Genomic DNA, 21,190 nt, shown 5'->3' with positions numbered 1-21,190 from the left:
GTCTGCTTTATTACTAGATAGGTAGGAAAAGGGTTACCTGTCTGTTGGTTTCGTTGTTACCAATTTTGACTCTCTTGGTTATTGTTCTTGACCAATAAAGAGCTGAAGAGCAATTTGCGCTCAAAAAGGGAATTTAAAGTGAAGGGAAAGGCAAATTTTCTCAATAGCATTTATCATTTTGCCAATAGGATTTGTCATAAATGGCTGAGACGGAACGGAACTCAACAAGTGAGAGGTTACGTATCGTCAATGGATTTCTTTGTTAGCAAGATGATTTTGATGAGTATATTAAGAACACTATGTTTTTCATGATTCTAGCTCTTCAAATGTAAACCCACGCGGAGGTGAAAATAGTGTGACCTGTTTATTTACAACATTGGATGAAATTTTACTTGATAATTCAGGATGATTGGATGAAATGTTGTTTGATAAATCACGATGATTTCATGAAATGTTGCTTGATATACCAGGATGGTTTCATGAAATGCTGCTTCACAAATCAGGATGCTTTTATTTTGACATTTCAAAGTGTGTTCACCTTTGCCACAAGCATTATTCCATACATATTTTTAATATATAATTCACCATTTATGGACAAGAACTTTATCAAAATCAAACAACACATAAACAACAACTAGATCCTTAGCAACCGATACCTTGACAACTTATGCATGACACTACAATATCTACCCATGGTAATATTTATTTAATATATCTGTGCCGGTGGACATTTCTGAAACTAATAAAGCGCTCTGCATGACGGCATTTGGTCGCCATAGGAACATACTCCTGGCTCCCTCCTCACAAAATTGCACATGCATATCAGATTATTTACACTAGAGTCGACGGCAATTCGGAAGGCGGTAGTCTGGTAGCGTTTGCTTCGAGAGAGACAGATAGAGAGAGCAAGGCAGCGTATAACATTGTCACATCGTACTTCACGAGCAAGTGCAAAATAAATAGCGCAGGAGGGAATTTAAATTATCAAAAGACAATAATGACCTTAGCCGTTGATCACTGTAAGCATGACACCAAACAAATCCTCTTTCCTTCTCTAACAATATTCTTTATACGGTTCTCAATTCTACACTACATGCTTCTGCAGTCGTTTCTTGCGCGTTGGCAACGTTGTAGCCAGCATCAAGATGGCCGGCAGCGTTCTGCTCGTCAACGTTTTTAAAATAATTATACACCTTAAACACTATTTTCTGCACCAGTTTGTGCAGTACTTGTCTTTTTACAGTCTCTTCTTCCATTTATTTATCTCACACACACACAGTAAATGTTAGTTTTACTTATTCAATGTACTGAAACACTCACATGTGAACAAACGAACTTGGGAAGTACTTGTTACAGACTGATTCCGATTGGTTCTACTGTACAAGCTTGTGACGTCACATACCAGAAATGCTACGGCGCATGTAGCAGCTGACCGCCTTCCGAAATGCCGTCTAGTCTAGAATGTACTAATTTCTTTTAAAATGTCATTGTCCATACAAATATAATTTTTACGTCTGAAAACCGTGTCTTTCCAAATCATAATATCATGCAAAGATATTTAAAAGATAATATAGGCCTGCTGTCACATCTCCCATCCTAATACCATCCTCACCTTCTCGTGGTGCAACCTGTTTTAGCGGACGAGACTTTGGGGACCGTATCATGGAAGTGTAGTCATTATGGGTCGTATTCATAGACATTCTTATTGCGGGCTTCCAGTGGATGATCAGCGAAATAACATTCTTCGTATTCATAAACCAGTGTTAGCGATATGATATGAATCCTGTACAAGTAACCAGTCGATAACCGGAGCTAGTGTAGCACGCTCGTAGCGCGGGCTAGCGAAATGTCTATGCATAGCACTCTATATCTTATGTTAAGGAAATACTTTAGCTGATCCAGAAGTAATGAGGTGACAGTCCCACCATTGGACTTACTATCACTTTGTCAATAACCAATTGAAAGGAAATAACAATGCTTTCAAGTTTAAAAAAGATAATAACCGAATTAATTATAAACTTGATTGTAATCATGATATAATACGTCCTGTAATTTACTCTGAAGTCCTTTAATAAATCTAATCCATTTTGGAATTAACTACAAAGCATTTGATTTTACGCTCCGACGGATTATGTACACAGTATAGCAAGCGGTCTTTGCCTTTAATTAAGGCGGATGTTATTTAATCTATATATTTCACTCTTCATTATTTGCCTGTTATTTGCCTGATTTCAGAGATTTTACGCCAAAATGGCAACAAACGTGTCCACTCAGCCGTTAGATCCGGCAGTTTAAATTAGATTGCCGCGAACGAACCTGGTGAATTATTAGGAGCTCATATGTTGATGAAATATCATCATACACCTTCCATGCATACACGAAGCGAAGGTAGAGCAAATTGCAATATAGTGTAATATCGTAATAATTTTGCCTCAGCAAATTGATTTCTATTCCTGCCAGATACTGTCAGATTTTAATTTAAGAAACGGTGACAGGGGATTTACAGAATCTTGTTGTTTGCTTGAACACGTTTATATTTCATTGTTTCGTATTTCATTGTTATTTTTATCTTTAGAGATATGGTTTTTATTGTTTAATATATGTATTTTTTTATCATTAAGGATATGAAATGTATTTAAAAATAGGCTTAAGGACTTTACTAATAGATGGTGGTATATTATTCATACTATTTAAAGGGTGTAATTGATATTTGTTATTGAAGTATTGTATCAGTGAAGAAGTGTGTTGTGTCAGTGAAGTGTGAAGTGTGTTCCTGTCAGTGAAGCTTTATAGTTTATAGTGGCAGTGCAAAGTATTTGAACAGTGAAATGTTTTTGAAGGGTTAGTGAAATCAGGATAGAATCAGTGAAATGTGACGTAGTTTCAGTGCAGTGAGTGAGTTGTCAGCGAAATGAGTGTAGTGCTGAAAGGTACTTGTGCAGGTATGAACGTATCATACTCGTGGGTTTTAGTTCGAACTTATGGTTAAGATACAAATTAGATTTACTTTAAATGTTATTTTAAGTGATCGTGCTTCTTTTAATTTAGGATGCTCCCTGTTGTTGTTGTTGTTGTTGTTTCATTATTATTATTATTATTATTATTATTATTTAGTATTAATTATTAGTAGTAATAGTATTAATTTATTATTAATTGTGTTTATTATTGTCATTATTGAGTGTAATTAGTTACCACTGCCACCGGGTATATACCCATTTGCAGTGTGAATACATGCATACATACATACATACATACATACATACATGATTTGAGGTTCCCGTTTGTAAATAATAAAAATAAGTGATTAACATACATTATTTTATTTTGTATACCGAGAAATGTTACCGATACATAAATATTTTTGTACAAAATAGGTTACCACACTTCTGTGCATATTCCATATGCAAATGACGCTAGTTGTTTGTTAGATAACGTTCGTCACTTACTCACTTACAAGTAAATTAAACAACACTCAACAGATCATCTAGCAGAGACTTCTTGAATTTCATGTTAGACTAAAAATATTCTATATTTTCCTGAATTGTACCTCGAACAAAGATGTAGGACTATTCACTGGCAAATTTTTCTACGAATGTTTTCATTTCGTGTATCATTCATTATCTTCCTACCATTGCTGCAGAATTTCTATGTTGTTGCTTCATCTATAGATGAGGAGGCGAGACCTGGCATGTGAGCTGCGGGAGAGGGAAAATAAGGAGCTAACAGAAAGAGAGTTTGTTTCATGATGGTTAATATTATACGAATCTACTGACATGGAAGTTCATCTCAGATTAAAACCTAACTTCCCCCTTCATATCCATTGGTGATATAACCACGGCAAATGACAAGGCCACAGGACAGGTCTTGCCTCCTCAACTGTACCTGTCCGATTGTGTATGTCTTCACAAAAGCTAAGATCTGTGACTTCAATTTACCACGCGAACTCCTGTCTTGCAGCCGTCTGGTTCAATTTCGCTGCTGACGCCTACCGAAAGAAATTCATTTCATTCTCCACGGAAAAACAGCAAAGTAAAACTGGGAAAAGTATTACTTGTTGCACGAATGATTGCCGGCGGCCAGTAGGCGAACTAAAGCATAAACACTGCGTAGGAGATAGATAACGCAGCGCCAATGTCTCTCTCGAAATCAGCAATCATTTGTGCAACGAGTTACAGTAGTTAATATGAATATATGTGGTTATTAAAAATCAAGGCACTTCAGAAATAGCTAAAATAATTAGAAATAAAATTTACATAATGGAAGCATAAGGTTAACTTTAATATATTGAACGAATCTATAAATATACGCTATTAAAATTTATCATAAAATCGAAATAAGTATATATTACAGGCATATGATTGTGGTACAAGGGGAAATTATGATAGGCCCTAATTTAACATTGTAGAACCTAAATATTCCACAGCTGTTGGTTTAAAGCACGGCATTAATTTTGGCCCTCGGTTATATAATTCTGAAGCTAAATTATATCCAGAACTTTTAATATGTTGCCCACTGAAATATAAATAAAAGTAAAAATGTGTTAATACTTTCAATTTCGTTAAGTAAATTTATATGTATATAAATTGATTAGTCGACCTGGTTGGCGAGTTGGTATAGCGCTGGCCTCCTATGCCCAAGGTTGCTGGTTCGATCCCGGGCCAGGTCGATGGCATTTAAGTGTGCTTAAATGCGACAGGCTCATGTCAGTAGATTTACTGGTGTGTAAAAGAACTCCTGCGGGACAAAATTCCGGCACATCTGGCGACGCTGATATAATCTCTGCAGTTCCGAGCGTCATTAAATGAAACATAACATTTTAAATTGATTAGCCTATATTATGTTAGTACTCTCAAACTTCGGAATATCTTATATATACATAAGTCCGGAAATGCTTGGTTTCTGGGTTGGGCTTGCACTTTTAATCACAGTGCACCCCATTACGTATGTTTGCTGGAATTATTTTGGTGCATTCTGTTTACAAGTCCTTAGATGTATATGTTCAGACAGTAGGTGGGCATTTTCAACAGTTAATGAAAGGAAATGTAACAGAGTGCCTTAAAATAATTCCAACAAACTAACGTACTGGAGTGCATTATGATCATATTTGCAAGCCTTATTCAGAAACTTTCTGACTCATATTGATATAACCATTTTCTCTTCTATACGTATGAGGAACCCATATCTGAAGTTTTCCCCATTTTTTTTGTTAGGCCTACACCTTGTGTGTATATAATTATATAATTAATTATATTCCATATTATTTAGCTTTTTTCCATAAATTGTTCTAGTTGATTAACGAACAAAATTACGTAAATTCTTCTCTGTCTTAATACTACATTATTATAGCATATGTGATATTTCATTGTAGCTCTTACTATATTTTGGTTTGTAGTTTATTTCTGTACTCATCTCGTGATAAATATGGTTCTGAACTGCGGCCGAACACGATCACTGCTCACTCTGTCTTCAAATTTATTATAAGTCATTATATCCTTGTTTTTTTGGTCAATGTTACTTATGTCCCGCCCATTATAGAGACATAGGCCAATTTTACACATATTTAGTATAACTTGTTGCTTCTTTGACAGGTTAGGTTTGGTTAGTTTAGGTTTTTGTTATAGCCTACCTTGCATATACGATTATAGCGCAACATTGGCAGTGATAAAAGTGAAATATTCGTTCAGTGGGCGTTGGATACTCTACATTCACCTTTTTTTTTAATATTTACTGTTATTTTATTCTATTTCTATTTATATATATTGTATTTTTTTAATAGAAATAATATACAGGGACATCACTTTATTTTTACCAACTTTTTAACATTAACCTGGCTATACTCGGAAACACTGTTACCCCCTTCCATTACAGGAGTTTGATGTTACTAGTGCAATATGTAAACAAATCATTTTACTAGCTATAGGAGGAGAGAAAAGTAGTGTATCCATTTATGTTGTAGGGAAATAGGATATTACTATTTTCAGTTTGATTATCACTTTTACGGAATTTATCAAAATACAGTAGAGTAGTAACATTTTTTTCTAAAAACTCAACTTTTCAGGCGGCTATGTTCGTTATGTAATGTCTACTTTATTTAGCATATTAATTATTGATGTTAACATACAATATAGAGAGTGCATTTAAATTGAGGGGGTCATAAGTAAAGGGCTGTAAGTGCACTTAAGTTACTTTTGAGAAAATGGGGATTAAATATTTAAGCTTTCGTAAAACCGGTGAAATTTTTATTTAAATTTTAATGTGTGATGCGATTAAAATATCCCTTTGCCACTAAAATTTTAGATACTTTAGCTTACACTGCATGCACTTAATTCATGTTATTACAAATGTCACTAGCATTCCTTTGCTTCTAGCCACCTCAATTCAAAATAAGCTAATATGAATTTTTAAACAAGTTGCTGAAAATGGTTGCCGTTCATTACAATGCAGGCTTCAATTCTTTACGCATATTATTAAAAACATTTTGAATTATATTCTCTGAAATTGACTTTATCGTTTCTTCAATATAATTTTTTAGTACGATATTATTAATATAGGTTCTTTCTTCTATAGAAAACGCAACCATATTTCTGAAACACACTATACACTGCAGTGTTTACTTCACTGCTTGAAGACTTCGAACGCAACAGCGGCCGTAAGTTTGTGTGTCTGACGGGAGCAAGGACATTAATGAAGAGGTGGGAGTGAAGTACAGTCAGAAATGCAGGTACAATAAAAATGCAAGTAAAAATAAAATGATGTCCCTGTATAATTAAAATATAAACGCTGTATTACTACGTAAAATGCGTAGTGAACCGCGGACCACAGTTTGAGAAACACTAACCTACGCGGCGGAGGAGTCAGACTGATCTGACTATAGCTCTAATCCGCGTGTTGGCATCGGCCAAGCCAGACCAGGTTGTCCTCTTGGAATAAGAACAGGCTAGGCGAGTTCGGCCCAGCAGTCGAGTTGAACTCTGTTAACAGTGCTAGTGAGTGCGGTCGTTTCGCTATGTCGTTATGTAACGCGTGATAACGCGACGTTGTCTGCCGGCATGGATGTGGCAAGCTGTAGGTATCAATATTGTTACCTGTGATTTATGTGTTTTTACGATAGCAATATAGTTTTGTGTGGTTTCGCAGTGTGAAAAACAGTTCTTCATGCGAGTGACGGATATTTTTTTCTTACTATTTTTTTTGTGGGGATTTAGAATGAAACACATGCTAAAATATTTGTTTTAACCATTGAAAATGTTGTGAAATTCACTAATATGACCGTCTCAGATGTGGTTTTGTGTGTTTGGTTAAGAAACGATAGCGACGACGATAGTTCAAGAGTAAAGAAATTAATAACGACAAGCAAACGAAATACACATATACACATTTCTTTACGTGTTTTGTTTCAGTAATTAATTCATGACGCCACAAATAGGAATTTTGATAGTATGTATCACCATCTTGTTTTTCGTTTTCATCAGTTTAATCCAGTCCAGTCATCTCATGGTGGACACTATCAAAAAGTGCATTTCTTTTCAGTTTATGATAATTTAGGGCTCTGTTGTCACCATTTTGCATTGGGCAAAGGAAAAAATGTGAATATCGAAGTCTCGAAGTGGAAATTATTTATACAAGGTGTAAACAGTATAAATAGAGCCTACTGAAATTTTGATAGATGATAGATATCGTATTTACAAAAAAAAAAAAAATCTTAATAAAGTTTGCTTGAGAATCTCAGTAGTTTCCCCGTAATTAATGATAATTTCTGAGTGGAATATTTTATGAAAAGATAATTTAATTTAGAATGCGACAAAATACGATTGAATTCATGTATAGAGAAACAGACGGTATACTGTTATGGTTAGCTGATAGCGTCATGAAGCGTCCTAAGTTCTTGAATTAATTATTAGCCTGTTAATTATTTAACATTGCATTAAAACTTCGAGTTAAGAACCTATTTAATGGTATATTTAAGTTATTAATGAATTAAGAGCTAATTTACTTCTTAAAGTCATCATTTAGCTAACTGATGCCAATTTTCAGCTGTTGATATCAACTGTGCTAAATACTTTAAAAAATAGTTAAGACTATTATATCTGCTTTAGTGTATGGTTTTGAAAAGGAAAGGTAAATAATAATCAAAAATGTTTTTTTTTTTTATTTCTTAATTGTATTACCTGACCTGAAAACGTAGATTTTTGTTTTCAATTTGAACTTGAGATTTCGAAAATTGTCATTAGACTTTTTTGTTCTGGAGCACGATTCCTATTACCAGCAATTGTTTTATTTCTATACCAATTACACCTTGTAGCCGTGTAGGTTTCCATTTCTTTTATTGCGTATCCGTAAAGCCACTAATAAAAGATCATGCCCCGACAACTCAACCTTTTCTTTTTTCCATTGTAGTTATGGTCAATGTACGAATTGATAAACATTTTAAATAGGGGGGAATTTCTCGTTGACATACATTTTAATTTCTTTAAGTATGGAGAGAGATCTAAACGAAGCTCATCAGGTTGATCATGAAAAGAGGGTCATTTTTGAATTTTGTATTCCCTACCTTAGTGCCAAGTATAACATCCCTCTCTTCAATTGGTCAGTGACAGGTTTATTTTTGGTGCTCGGAGTTCTTTATCAAAATGTACATATAATTTTTTAAAACAATTAGCCTATCAATATCATCTTTTGAAATTCAAAAAATCATCTCACAAATTCTTAAAGATTCTCTGCTGATTATACAATTTCATTTATACAACTCAGAAGGCCTTAATTAAGGATATGCTAATTTTAAATAAAATCTTTTATTTATAAGTATAATTTCAAAGTCAACTTCTAAGATTTTATTTTATAATTGATAATCAGTGCTTAATTATTACATTTTATTTTTATAACAATACTCACATTTAATTAATTATATTTTTATTCGCTATTAATTTCCGGATCCTCGTGGTCATCCTTAATTAAGGCCGGACGATTTATTTCTCTCTCTCTACAAATTATAACATATTCGGTTTTTAAGTTTATTGTTACAAAGTTAAGTTTGTATTATTGTCGTTAACGTTCATTTTAATAGTAGCCTGCTGTGGCACGTGACATGGTATTTTGAATTTCTGGTACCGTTATAACTTTTTCTGTCCTACCTTATGAGTTAGACTAATAGCTGTAGATAATTCACAAATCAATTACGAAATTGTATTATGAAAACAATGAAAACAAACATTCCCATTTTAATTAATGAAAGTTGCTTATCAGACCCGCACATCATGCTTTATCAAATAAAAACTAAGATTTATGAGAACAAACACATAGTATTTTTGCATTTATAAAAAAAGTCTAAAATGCTTTAATATACTACTTTTGTATTAAAGGATAATTTTTAAGTACTGAAAACCAGATGATAATTTGATTATAAAATATATTCTGATTAAGCTCACTATAGAAAATTTATTCTAGAGAAAAAATGTCTTGACCGCTGCATAGAAAATGAAAGTAGGTTTTCGGAAATGCTATTTCAGGAGAAATATCGCTATTCAGGCCGGGGTAGTACTAATAATATTACAACATATTAGGGCTATATTCAGAGAGAGAAATTTTTTTCCCCATGTTGGGAATGGACACAGGAATGCAGGAATTGGGGGAAAAAGTCAAGAAGGGGCGGGGAAATTCCTCAGTTCCTTGAATTCGAACACTGGTTATCATGATTTCTTATTGTTCTTCCTCTTCTTCATGCTGTAAGGCGAATTGAATCCGTTTCATGCATCATAATGGTAATCTGTTTGTGGCCACCATTGGTGGTTCTCTATTTTCTGTCCGCAGTTTGAGGATATAATTTAAATTATGTTTTGAGTGTTCTGATTTTTCTATCAGCCAGTGTTTATATTGCTTCGTTCTAGCGCATTTGTAAAACAAATGTTTATAGATAGGCCTATTTGTAGTCTTATACCAGCGGTGGCGAAAATGTAATCGTGCGCCGAGCCATTGTGTAACCTGCAACGTGCATATCACCTATGGAGGGAGACGGACACCCGAAGGGGAAGTGAAGCAACTGTTTGACTTATTAACGGATTTTCATTTTCCTTACGTCAAGCAATTAAATATAATTTTGTACAGTACAAGGCTACAAACTAATGTTTAGTACGTGTAACGAAAAAAGAAATGAACAATAAATGAACAATATCACAACCTAAAATTAACTGTCTTCAGAATGTCTCTGCGACAGAGTTTCAAAATCAGGAATTGTCACTTACTGCCGATCGTAGTTGATCACGAAGGTATTTGTCTGTCAGTTGTGATCTAAATTTGGGTTTTACTATTTTAATTATTGAAAATAATTCTTCATAAACGTAAGTTGTAGCGAACATAGCTTCAACAGAGCAAGAGAAAGAACGAAGCTTCGGATATTTATTTTTTGGCAAAGATTTGAAAGTTCAACATTTGTCAAGTCCTTACATCTAGCTTTCATTTAACATCACATAGTAAATCAGTGAATTCAAAATGAAGAGCTAACCGCATTATTCGTACATCTGCTGAAAAAGGATCGACGTACAGAGATGATGATGATGATGATGATGATGATAACAACAATAACACTTAACCTTTTAATGTTTCATCAATAACATGTAGTATAATGACGTTTTCCTCGTAATACTTGTGAACAAATCATACAGTCATACAATCTCATCACATTGACAGCAAAAAAATGCGTCCTCCCATCCTACTTGGAACTTTCGTACATGGTTTCGAGAGAGACATAGGCACGCAGGTCAGAGAAATACAAATGGAACGGAGTTTGACTCCAGTGAGTGAGAGGGTGGGGGTTGGCGGAGATTAGAAGCACAGCTATCACTGCGAGCCACAATGTCTCGCGAGTCACGTTCTCGCCACGGCTGTCTTATACGAAAACCAAGATAAATCAGTAGCATTTAATATTACGTACACTTAGTAATAGTATTTCAAAGTATTCGAGATTGTTTGTGTGAGTAATTCGTCCCCAGTCGGGATTTCTCTCGCGGAGATAGCTATGTGAAATGAAAGATAAGTTAACTTTAGTATAATTTTGTTTGCGGTAAGGGATGGTGGTGTGAGAAGTAATGAACACATGTTTTATTGCTCTGTAATTTCATTTAATTCGTGTTATATTTTCTTCAGATCCAACCACGTTTATTGGCTCGGTATGTGTGTTTGCTTCTATTGAATCGTATTCAGTGTCCACTTCCATTGCATTGGTTCGCACGTACTCGCCGTAGAAGTGTTCGCTTGGGGCTCTTCGAGTGCTCCCCTTCAGCTTTCTTGCTCTCTCTCTATAAGCCTTGCATCGTTCAACTTGGACCATTTGAGTTTAATCGACTCCTCTTAAGCTCCTCTTTCATCCGATATGCGTTTAGCCTATTGTATTTTGACTTAGACTTTAGCTACAAATACTCGTATTTAGACATTTCGGGTGCTATTCATAGACTTTCGCTAGCCCGCGCTACGAGCGTGCTAAACTAGCCCCGGCCATCGATTCAGGATTCATATAATAGCATATCGCTAACAATGGTTTATGAATACTAAAAAGGTTAGTTCGCTGATCATCCACCGGAAGCCCGCGCTAAGAATGTCTATGAATACGGCCCTTAGATTTTAGTAACTTATTTTTCGGGATTCCCACTTATAAGCTTTTCACTATCCGTTTAGATGCTTATGATTTAGTGTTTTAAGGTTATATCTCGTTCAGACGAATCTTTTGAGACCCATTTCACCGTTCTATCACGATGCAATTTGTTTTGAAGACACGTCACTCAGCGCGAAAAAATAAAAAAATGGCGGACGTTCCCCTTGCTCCCCGCGCGTGCGCGTTACTTTGAAGTAGTTGTTAACTGCTTCTGTCTTTGTTTATTGAAGTCAGTTTTCACATTTTGGCTATTCATTATACTTATAAGCTAAAGTACTATTCCGTTTTGTTTTTAAATTATTTTTGCTCTTCCAACTTTTCCTAGAGTTTTTTTTATTTTATTGGGTTATTTTACGACGCTGTATCAACATCTAGGTTATTTAGCGTCTGAATGATATGAAGATGATAATGCCGGTGAAATGAGTCCGGGGTCCAGCATCGAAAGTTACCCAGCATTTTCTCGTATTGGGTTGAGGGAAAACCCCGGAAAAAACCTCAACCAGGTAACTTGTCCGACCGGGATTCGAACCCGGGCCACCTGGTTTCGCAGCCAGACGCGCTGACCGTTACTCCACAGGTGTGGACACTTTTCCTAGAGTATACCGATTTTGAAGACGTATTTTCGTCAAAAACCAACTAGCCAATCAGCCCAAGCGAGAATCGAACGCAACTCCGGCTAGGCATAAACAAGCGCCTACCGCCTGAACTACGCACTTGCCCTAATTTCTTTTGAGAAATATATTTCCTGTTTTCGAATTTTTTTCCGACGCAGACTATTTATCACAGACAGTCCACAATTATATTCTACAAGCGCAATTTGATATCTTTAGAGATCTTTTAGTGCTTTTGTTTATCTTTGGTCTTGTCAGCTCCGTGGTTCAGTCGTTGTGTTTGTCAGAAGAGTATTTTGTAGGTTGAATGATATTACGATGTAATGCTCTTCTAACGTGATATTGGATAATTGTGGAAAGCGAAGATTCTTAGTGAAACCTGTTAAACGTCTTTGTCCTCATCATAGATTCCTTCTTCCAGTTCCCGACGTTTGAGCTAGCCATTCCAATAACGGTGCATTCTTTCAAGTCGTAAATCTATGTAAAAGTGAAAGATTTCCTCCTACTTTTTGCGCTCACTGCACAAGTTACAAACATAGTGGTCCGATATGATTTCAGTTTCAAATATTGGAACTTAGAATGTCATAAGCCATGTTTATTATTATAATCGTATTACGATTAAACGAAATTAGAACGTTTCATCTCGAAATGAAATTCAACATTTCAACTCCCTTTAGGGCGACCGGATCCTCCTTACCCTTTTTGTATTATCGGGCTTATCATGTGTCCTGCATTTGTGACAAGTGTGCTTCCAAATTATTTCTGTATTTATAATATCATTAGTTACGCTGTCAGTATGTAATTCTTGTCTTATAACTTAATCTAGACTTCGTACGAAAATTTCTAATATCCTCCAGCTCTTAAAACCCACATTTCTGCCACGTCAATTTCCCTTAATTGATATTTATAATCTAGTGTCAGCTTCTTTCCAAAATTTCCTGCCCTCCAGCTCTTAAAACCCACATTTCTGCCACGTCAATTTCTGTTAATTGATATTTCTAATCTAGTGTCAGCTTCTTTCCAAAATTTCCTGCCCTCCAGCTCTTAAAACCCACATTTCTGCCACGTCAATTTCTGTTAATTGATATTTCTAATCTAGTGTCAGCTTCTTTCCAAAATTTCCTGCCCTCCAGCTCTTAAAACCCACATTTCTGCCACGTCAATTTCTCTTAATTGATATTTCTAATCTAGTGTCAGCTTCTTTCCAAAATTTCCTGCCCTCCAGCTCTTAAAACCCACATTTCGGCCACATCAATTTCTGTTAATTGATATTTCTAATCTGGTGCCAGCTTTCTTTCCAAAATTTTCTGTACCAGAAATTTTTGTACATGTAACGCAATTTATTTTTAAAATTCACTATGAGCTACAGCCAGGAAGTCAAACGGAGGATAGCAATGGTAAAGGAAGCTTTTAATAGAAAAAGGAGCATTTTCTGAGGACCTCTGGAAAAATAACTGAGGAAGAGACTAGTAAAGTGCTTTGTGTGGAGTGTGGCATAGTATTGTGCAGAAACATGGATATTACGACGAAATGAAGAGAAACGAATAGAAGCTTTTGAAATGTGGATATGGAGGAGAATGGAGCGTGTGAAGTGGACAGACTAAGAAATGAAGTTGTGTTGGAAAGAGTGGGTGAAGAAAGAATGATGCTGAAACTAATCAAAAAGAGAAAAAGGAATTGGTTGAGTCACTGTCTGATAAGAAACTGCCTACTGAAGGATGCACTGGAAGGAATGGTGAACGGCAGAAGAGTCCGGGGTAGAAAAAGATATCAGATGATTGACGACATTAAGATATGTGGATCATATGAGGAGACAAAGAGGAAGGCAGAAAATAGGAAAGACTGGAGAATACTAGGTTTGCAGTGAAAGACCTACTCTTGGGCAGAACACTATGAATGAATGAATGATTATCTTAAAAAAATTGCGTACCACTTTTCTCACAAAATTTGCCATGTGCACTTGTCTCTAAAAATCGTAAACTTCCGAAACTTCAGTAGCCTAGCTCTATATCATAATGTTCTTTGTTTCCAAATTCACTTATCTCTAAAATGAGCATACTTTTTTTAAAATTTATTATTTCCAAAGTTTATATACTTCACAAAATTCACCATCCTTAAAAATGGCATCTATATTCTATTTCAAAAATCCATTGTCTCCAGAACGTGCATAGTCTTTTAAAAATTCACAACGTATCCCTAAAAGTTGTAGGCCTACCATGTTTTCCAAAAATTGACTGGCTCCAAAATTTGTGTTTTTTTTTTTTCATTCGGAATTTCACTATCTGTAAAATGGTATGTTGTACTTATTTACAAAATTCAATATGTTCTAAATTTGCATATTTTTTCCAAAATTTGTCTAAAAATTTTGTATACTCTACAATTTTATTAATCCAGAGATCCATAAAAGTGTAATGTTTCTATTGAAGGTAATGCTTGCCATAAATTGGTTTCAGTGCTCACCAGTTTAAAATCAGTGTTAATGTTACAGATTTCGAAAAACTGGCGAGTTTTGTTCTAAACTTAGCAGATAGTAATGCTCATGCAGTCTGTGTTATACCTAGTTATGTATCTTTCTTTTTTCAGTAGCTGAAGTGAGTAATTTGTCAAATTTATATAGCATATGATTTTTTTTTCCGATTCCGCAGTATTACAGTCTAGTATATGCAGTCACGAAACTCAATACGTAGTAAATATATATCCATAGATAGTTCCTAACCACTAGGATCGCTAATATCGCCTCATTACAGACAATGCGAAATAGTACCGGCACATTCTATTGTTCCTAGCACCCTCACAACTCAAGTTTCGTGACTGTATATACTAGACTGTGGTACTTTCTTCAAACAAAGTTGGCAATCCTAGTTAGAATTTGTGACTATTTCCTACATTTCATAAACAAAAGTCATACAAATATAACGAACATAAACTTATTTTGAGAACATGAATTTCAAAATACAATGTTATTAAAAAATCTGTTCGTATTATTGTGCGCTAAGCTAGAAGGACTGTTCTAACTGAAATCTCTGCTGCTATGCGAATTCTCCCGTTCTTTTTCAGGATTATCAGCTCAATCTGTGGGTCAGGGCTGTCCAGTTTTATCCGAACTCTAGTATTGCCTTTGATGCAGTTGTTTCATTTCTTTTGGAATCTCTTTGGGAATTTTCGCACGAATTATCTGAAATAATTTCAATATATCGGCATTTCTGGACTGTTGAAATAGGAACGTTTGTTGCTCTGAATGTAAATGGCTGCAACGAGTTTGAGATAGTTGGAAATGAATCTTCTCATCCGTCTGATGTTCTTCCTCTTAAATGCTTCCAATGTGGATACCGACAGTAGTTTTCCTAAGCTAAACCATCATCATTACACCAACTACGATCTTCACTCGATATTAGTGTAAAAACGTGTAAACCTCACGTGTGGTGTAGATAGACTACATAGAGCACAACCATTACCCGGCTACGAAATTAAGACTCGAAGAAAACATCCTACATTCGATTCTTAGCTAGAAAAAGTGACAGATAGCTTAATTACATGAGTACAATGTGTATTCCTTGCATTCTCATTTTCTACTTCGAAATTGACGTTTCGCTTTGTATACATTAATTACGGTATTTTTTAATATGTCAGAATTAATTATATGGATAGAATTCAGCCTCAATCTTTAGAAAATGTTAATATAACCGATAGATGTTATTTGTTCATTGTTTAAATATGTATAATTCACTTTTATATTGACAAATGTTCGGCACAGTGTACAAAACGGATTTCTAGTGCACAAAAGTTTACAAATATCTAAATATTTACAGAAAGTCTAAAAATAATGTCTAAAATGCATAAAATACAAATTCCTTATGATGTGAGAATTGTCAATTATGACAGTTTAATAATAATAATAATAATAATAATAATAATAATAATAATAATAATAATAATAATAATAAATTTATCTTTTGAAGAGGTGGAGAAGTTCAAATATCTTGGAGCAACAGTAACAAATATAAATGATACTCGGGAGGAAATTAAACACAGGATATATATGGGAAATGCCTGTCATTATTCGGTTGAAAAGCTTTTATCATCCAGTCTGCTGTCAAAAAATCTGAAAATTAGACTTTATAAAACAGTTATATTACCGGTTGTTCTTTATAGTTGTGAAACTTGGACTCTCACTTTGAGAGAGGAACATAGGTTAAGGGTGTTTGAGAATAAGGTGCTTAGGAAAATATTTGTGGCTAGAAGGGATGAAGTTACAGGAGAATGGAGAAAGTTACACAACACAGAACTGCACGCATTGTATTCTTCACCTGACATAATTAGGAACATTAAATCAGACGTTTGAGATGGGCAGGGCATGTAGCACGTATGGGCGAATCCAGAAATGCATATAGAGTGTTAGTTGGGAGGCCGGAGGGAAAGAGACCTTTAGGGAGGTCGAGACGTACATTAGAAGATAATATTAAAATGGATTTGAGGGAGGTGGGATATGATGCTAGAGAATGGATTAATCTTGCACAGGATAGGGACCAATGGCGGGCTTATGTGAGGGCGGCAATGAACCTCCGGGTTCCTTAAAAGCCAGTAAGTAAATAAGTAATAATAATAATAATAATAATAATAATAATAATAATAATAATAATAATAATAGTAATAATAATATTCGTTTTGGTAAGTCGCACGGATAGGATCTTTGAGAAACATTGCTCTGGCATAATACACAGCTTTCAAATAGACACTCATCCTTAAGTGTGCGACTACGCGTGGCAGCTGGAAGCACGCTGTTTGCTGGCAGAGTGCGAAGTCCTTCAGTCAAGCGCATAGATTGCTCATGCAAAGTATAGTAACCACCTAACTTTGAAATGAAGCCCTTGTGCTGCCACACAAAGAGAATGTAAGAAGGGAAATTGCAGCAATTTCAGAAGAAAAACTAATGCGTGTTAATGCAAATTTTCATAAGAGGTGTGAGAGATGTGTGGCGGTACGAGGACACCATTTCTAACCTCTTCTGTGACAAAGGTAGGTGATTGCTGTAATTGTAACCTGCATGAACAATCTATACGCTTGACTTAAGGGGATATGAATTTCAAACTCTGCCGGTAAAGCGTGCTTCCAGTCGCCATGCGCGACCGTTCACTCACGGATGAGTGTCTGTTTGAGGGCTCTGTATAATTAGTGCCATACTGATAGAGGGGTTCAGAATTTTCATTCTAAAAATTAAACTGAAAGATATTTTACTCCACACTTACCACGGACTTCATATCTCTCCAATTACATGAGCTAAAGAAAGATTGAGAGAAGTAGGACACAGTAAAAATGTGTTGTCATCATTGTGATGATTATTGATTATCCATCATCAACATAATTGTAGTGGTTATTTTTACCATATCACTAGCGTTACTACCACCAGCACAGAAACTATTGATAATTAAATTCCTCTTAATAATAATTTTGAGTTGCATTCAACAGCTCGCCGATAGTTACAGAATTGTGTAATTACGTTGATATGTAGGGATGAGTTTTCATAGTGCCTGGTTCCACCATTATATGTCAAACAACTAATCTTAACCAAAGAAACAAAAAATGTTTTCGTATTGTAAAATAATTATTATTAGGGCCTACAGTGTTTTGCAATATTCCATAAAAAAATAAGTCACCTTAATTAAATTTAGTTGCTGCCAGGAAATCAGAAAAAGAATAGTTATTACAAAGGAAGCTGTTAATAGAAAAAGGAGCATCTTCTGCGGACCTCTAGAGAAATTACTAAGGAAGAGACTAGTGAAGTGCTTTGTGTAGAGTATGGCAATGTATGGGGCTGAAACACGGACATTACGACGAAATGAAGAGAAACTACTAAAAGCATTTGAAAAATATGGATATGGAGAAGAATAGAGCGTGTGAAATGGACAGATAAAATAAAAAAATTAAACTGTGTTAGAAAGAATACGTGAGGAAAGAATAATGCTTAAACTGATCAGGAAGAGAAAAATAAATTGGCTGGGTCACTGGCTAAGAAGAAAATGTCTGCTGAAGGATGCACTGGAAGGAATGCTGAAAGGGAGAAAAATTTGCAAGATATACTGTATAGTTCATTTGCGGAGAAATGCGGTAAATAGGGAAGACTGGGGAATGATGGGTTTGCAGTGAGAAACCTGCCGAAGGACAGAAAACCAAGAAAGAATGCATTAAATTTATTAAACATATAACATTATTGAATTCAAAGTGGGACTATATCGTCCATCGGAAAGTGTGTGATGTGGTTATGTTTACATTATTTATATTTTCTTAGCTGCCATCCGTGGCACTAAAGCCCTTTAAGGACCCAGACCGACCAGCTGTCTGCTGGGCTCACGACCAGCACGATGATCCCTCCAGCTGTTATAGCTGTTTTTCGTTACCAGATTTCGCTACCTATCACAGTCCAGTATATATAGTCACGAAGCTCGCGTTGTGAGGGTATTAGGAACAATAGACTGCGCAGGTACTATTTAGCATTGTCTGTGATGAAGGCGATAGTAGTGATCCTAGTGGTTAGCAACTATCTGGATGCATATTTACTACGTATTGAGCTTCGCGACTGTATATACAAGACTGTGCTACTAGGGCTGTGGACGGAGCGGTTCGGTTCGGAGCAGTTACTGTGACGCCATTACTCGGTTGAACCGAGTACAGTACAGAGTACAAATTTGTGGCAGCAGATTTAAAATTTAGATAGATTGAGTCGATTTTAGAACGTACTTTGAAAGTGGAACCAAGCGTGTTTTAAAAGCGTTGTATTAAAGCGCTTTCGCTTTGCCAATTGACGAGAAAAAAGTTCTTCTCTTCATTGAAAAAAGGCTTATTTAACTTTGTGTTGATATGTATGACAGACGAAATAAAATTGATAAAATAATTTATAATACTAACAGCTAATAAATTAACATGCGAGGTAAACGTTAAACGCTGCTGCTAAATATAAAAAACAAGATAGACACAGGCTCCATGAAGCACTTCCTAAAACACTTACAAATAACACACAGAATTATTTACTATTACTGAAAGTGGATAAAATAATCAATAAAACGTGGAATCTTAAACTGAAGAACATAATGTTTATTTATTTTATAACATTACTAGCCTTCAATACAACCATGTTCTCTTTGGTGAAGAGTAATATTATTGATAAATTAAAGTAATTAGGTAACATAATTCGTAGAAATAAATACAAATAAAATTATGACTGATGAGGTAACACAAATCCAATAAACACAAATAGAAGAAAAATATAATGCACTTCCTTTTTTAACATATTTTAATATTAATCAAACATTCTAGTATGATGATGATAATAATAATAATAATAATAATAATAATAATAATACTTATGCCTTTTAAGGAACCTAATATAGTCATGTCATCCGCATAAACAAGGAGTTGATGTAACCCGTTCAATTCCATACTTTCTCTATTATCCTGGACTTTAATAATAATAATAATAATAATAATATTATTATTATTATTATTATTATTATATATAATAGGATGAACTCCTCTTCAATGCTAGAGGCCTTTCAGCCCGCCTTGGGAATAAGGAAATTTGTCCTGCAGCAGAAAATATTTAAATACAACAGTACCTACGTTGTTGTCTGCTAGAATTAAGTAAAACACGTGAACTCTGTTTGAAGGTTTGAACTGACCGGTAACGGCTACGGTTAACCGAGTAACTTCGGTGCTCTGCTGCGAAGCACATAAACCGATAGAACCGAGTAACTCAACAGTTCTACTGCTCCGTCCCCAGTTCTATGTGCTACCTATCACAGCTGCCCAAGTTCATCACGATGCTAGGTGGACATCGGTCCCATACATTGGCCGAGAAAATTTCTTTCCCCATGAGGAATCGAACCAGTGCTCATTCCGTAACTCGAGTCCTAGGCAGGAGTCTTAACCATGACGTCACAATGCGGGACTCTTACTTAGTTGGCATGGAGTTTAGTATTTATTACCGCGATCAGTTTAAATTCGTAAATATTTTGTTTGTTCGGAATTACCACAACATTGGATACTGGAATACTAAATATCCCAGTCCTTGACGGCATGTGATGACGTTTCGGAATTTAACCTTCATATTGCGGATGTTGAACGGCAATTTGAAAGTGTTCGTTCAGTGACATGAGATGTACGTTGGAGTCAGCTGCACAATGAACAGCTTTCTAGTTTGGCATGCGAAAACACAGCCGTTAACTGCTGCATGACATTTATTTCCAATCTTGACGTGTTACGGTATCACATACGTCAGCTGAGTCATGTTTCCGTTACTCCCACCGATTTGTAGATCACGCAAATCATAATCCGACCACAAGTTTATAGCAATTCGTTGCGACACAATATTCAGCGGTTGCTTCATTATAAAGAATGATTCATAAAGCCATACCAGCATTACTGTTGGGTAATTTTGAGTAATTCACGTGAGCTTGGAGATGGAGCTAAAGAATCAGGTTGTTCATTTACATTTCATCCCTTCTTTTTGTGGTAATTATTTTTTTACTTAAAATATTTATTTATTGCCATTTATTTGTGGTATTAGGGTATGATTATTGGCCTAAGTTAACAGGCTGTTTATTTTCTACTATATCTCACTCCTTGTATTCTTACGTTTATTAACATTCATTACAAATACTTCAATAGATGATACTCGTACTTTGCAGTGTGTTAAGCTTCTTGGAATTATTCCTGATAAGAAATTGACTTGAGGTGAACATACTAATTTTATATATATTCTCCTACCAATGGTAATTTATTTACTGAGACAATTTAGAAACTTGTTGCATATTGTTCTTGTTTTATAGTATCTTACGGTAGGCCTACTGAATTCACATGTGGGGTAATGGTGCCGATACGATAATGTTCTCGTCTTGCGAAGAATGCTCTTCGTATCAGTTATAAAAATGTGCAGTGTGTA

At 35.2% G+C, this 21,190-nt stretch overlaps 1 protein-coding gene across 1 annotated transcript in view; it reads left to right on the top strand.

Moving 5' to 3' along the window:
* Positions 1-21,190, top strand: part of LOC138711651 (tyrosine-protein phosphatase non-receptor type 13-like) — a 279,320-nt gene that overhangs the window by 2,372 nt on the left and 255,758 nt on the right. The window lies entirely within an intron of this gene.

The sequence above is a fragment of the Periplaneta americana genome, chromosome 13 (genome assembly GCF_040183065.1).
Source record: "Periplaneta americana isolate PAMFEO1 chromosome 13, P.americana_PAMFEO1_priV1, whole genome shotgun sequence".
NCBI classification, from domain to species: domain Eukaryota; kingdom Metazoa; phylum Arthropoda; class Insecta; order Blattodea; family Blattidae; genus Periplaneta; species Periplaneta americana.
The sequence above is the reverse complement of the archived record's forward strand: the minus strand, read 5'-3'. Positions and strand labels throughout refer to the sequence as shown.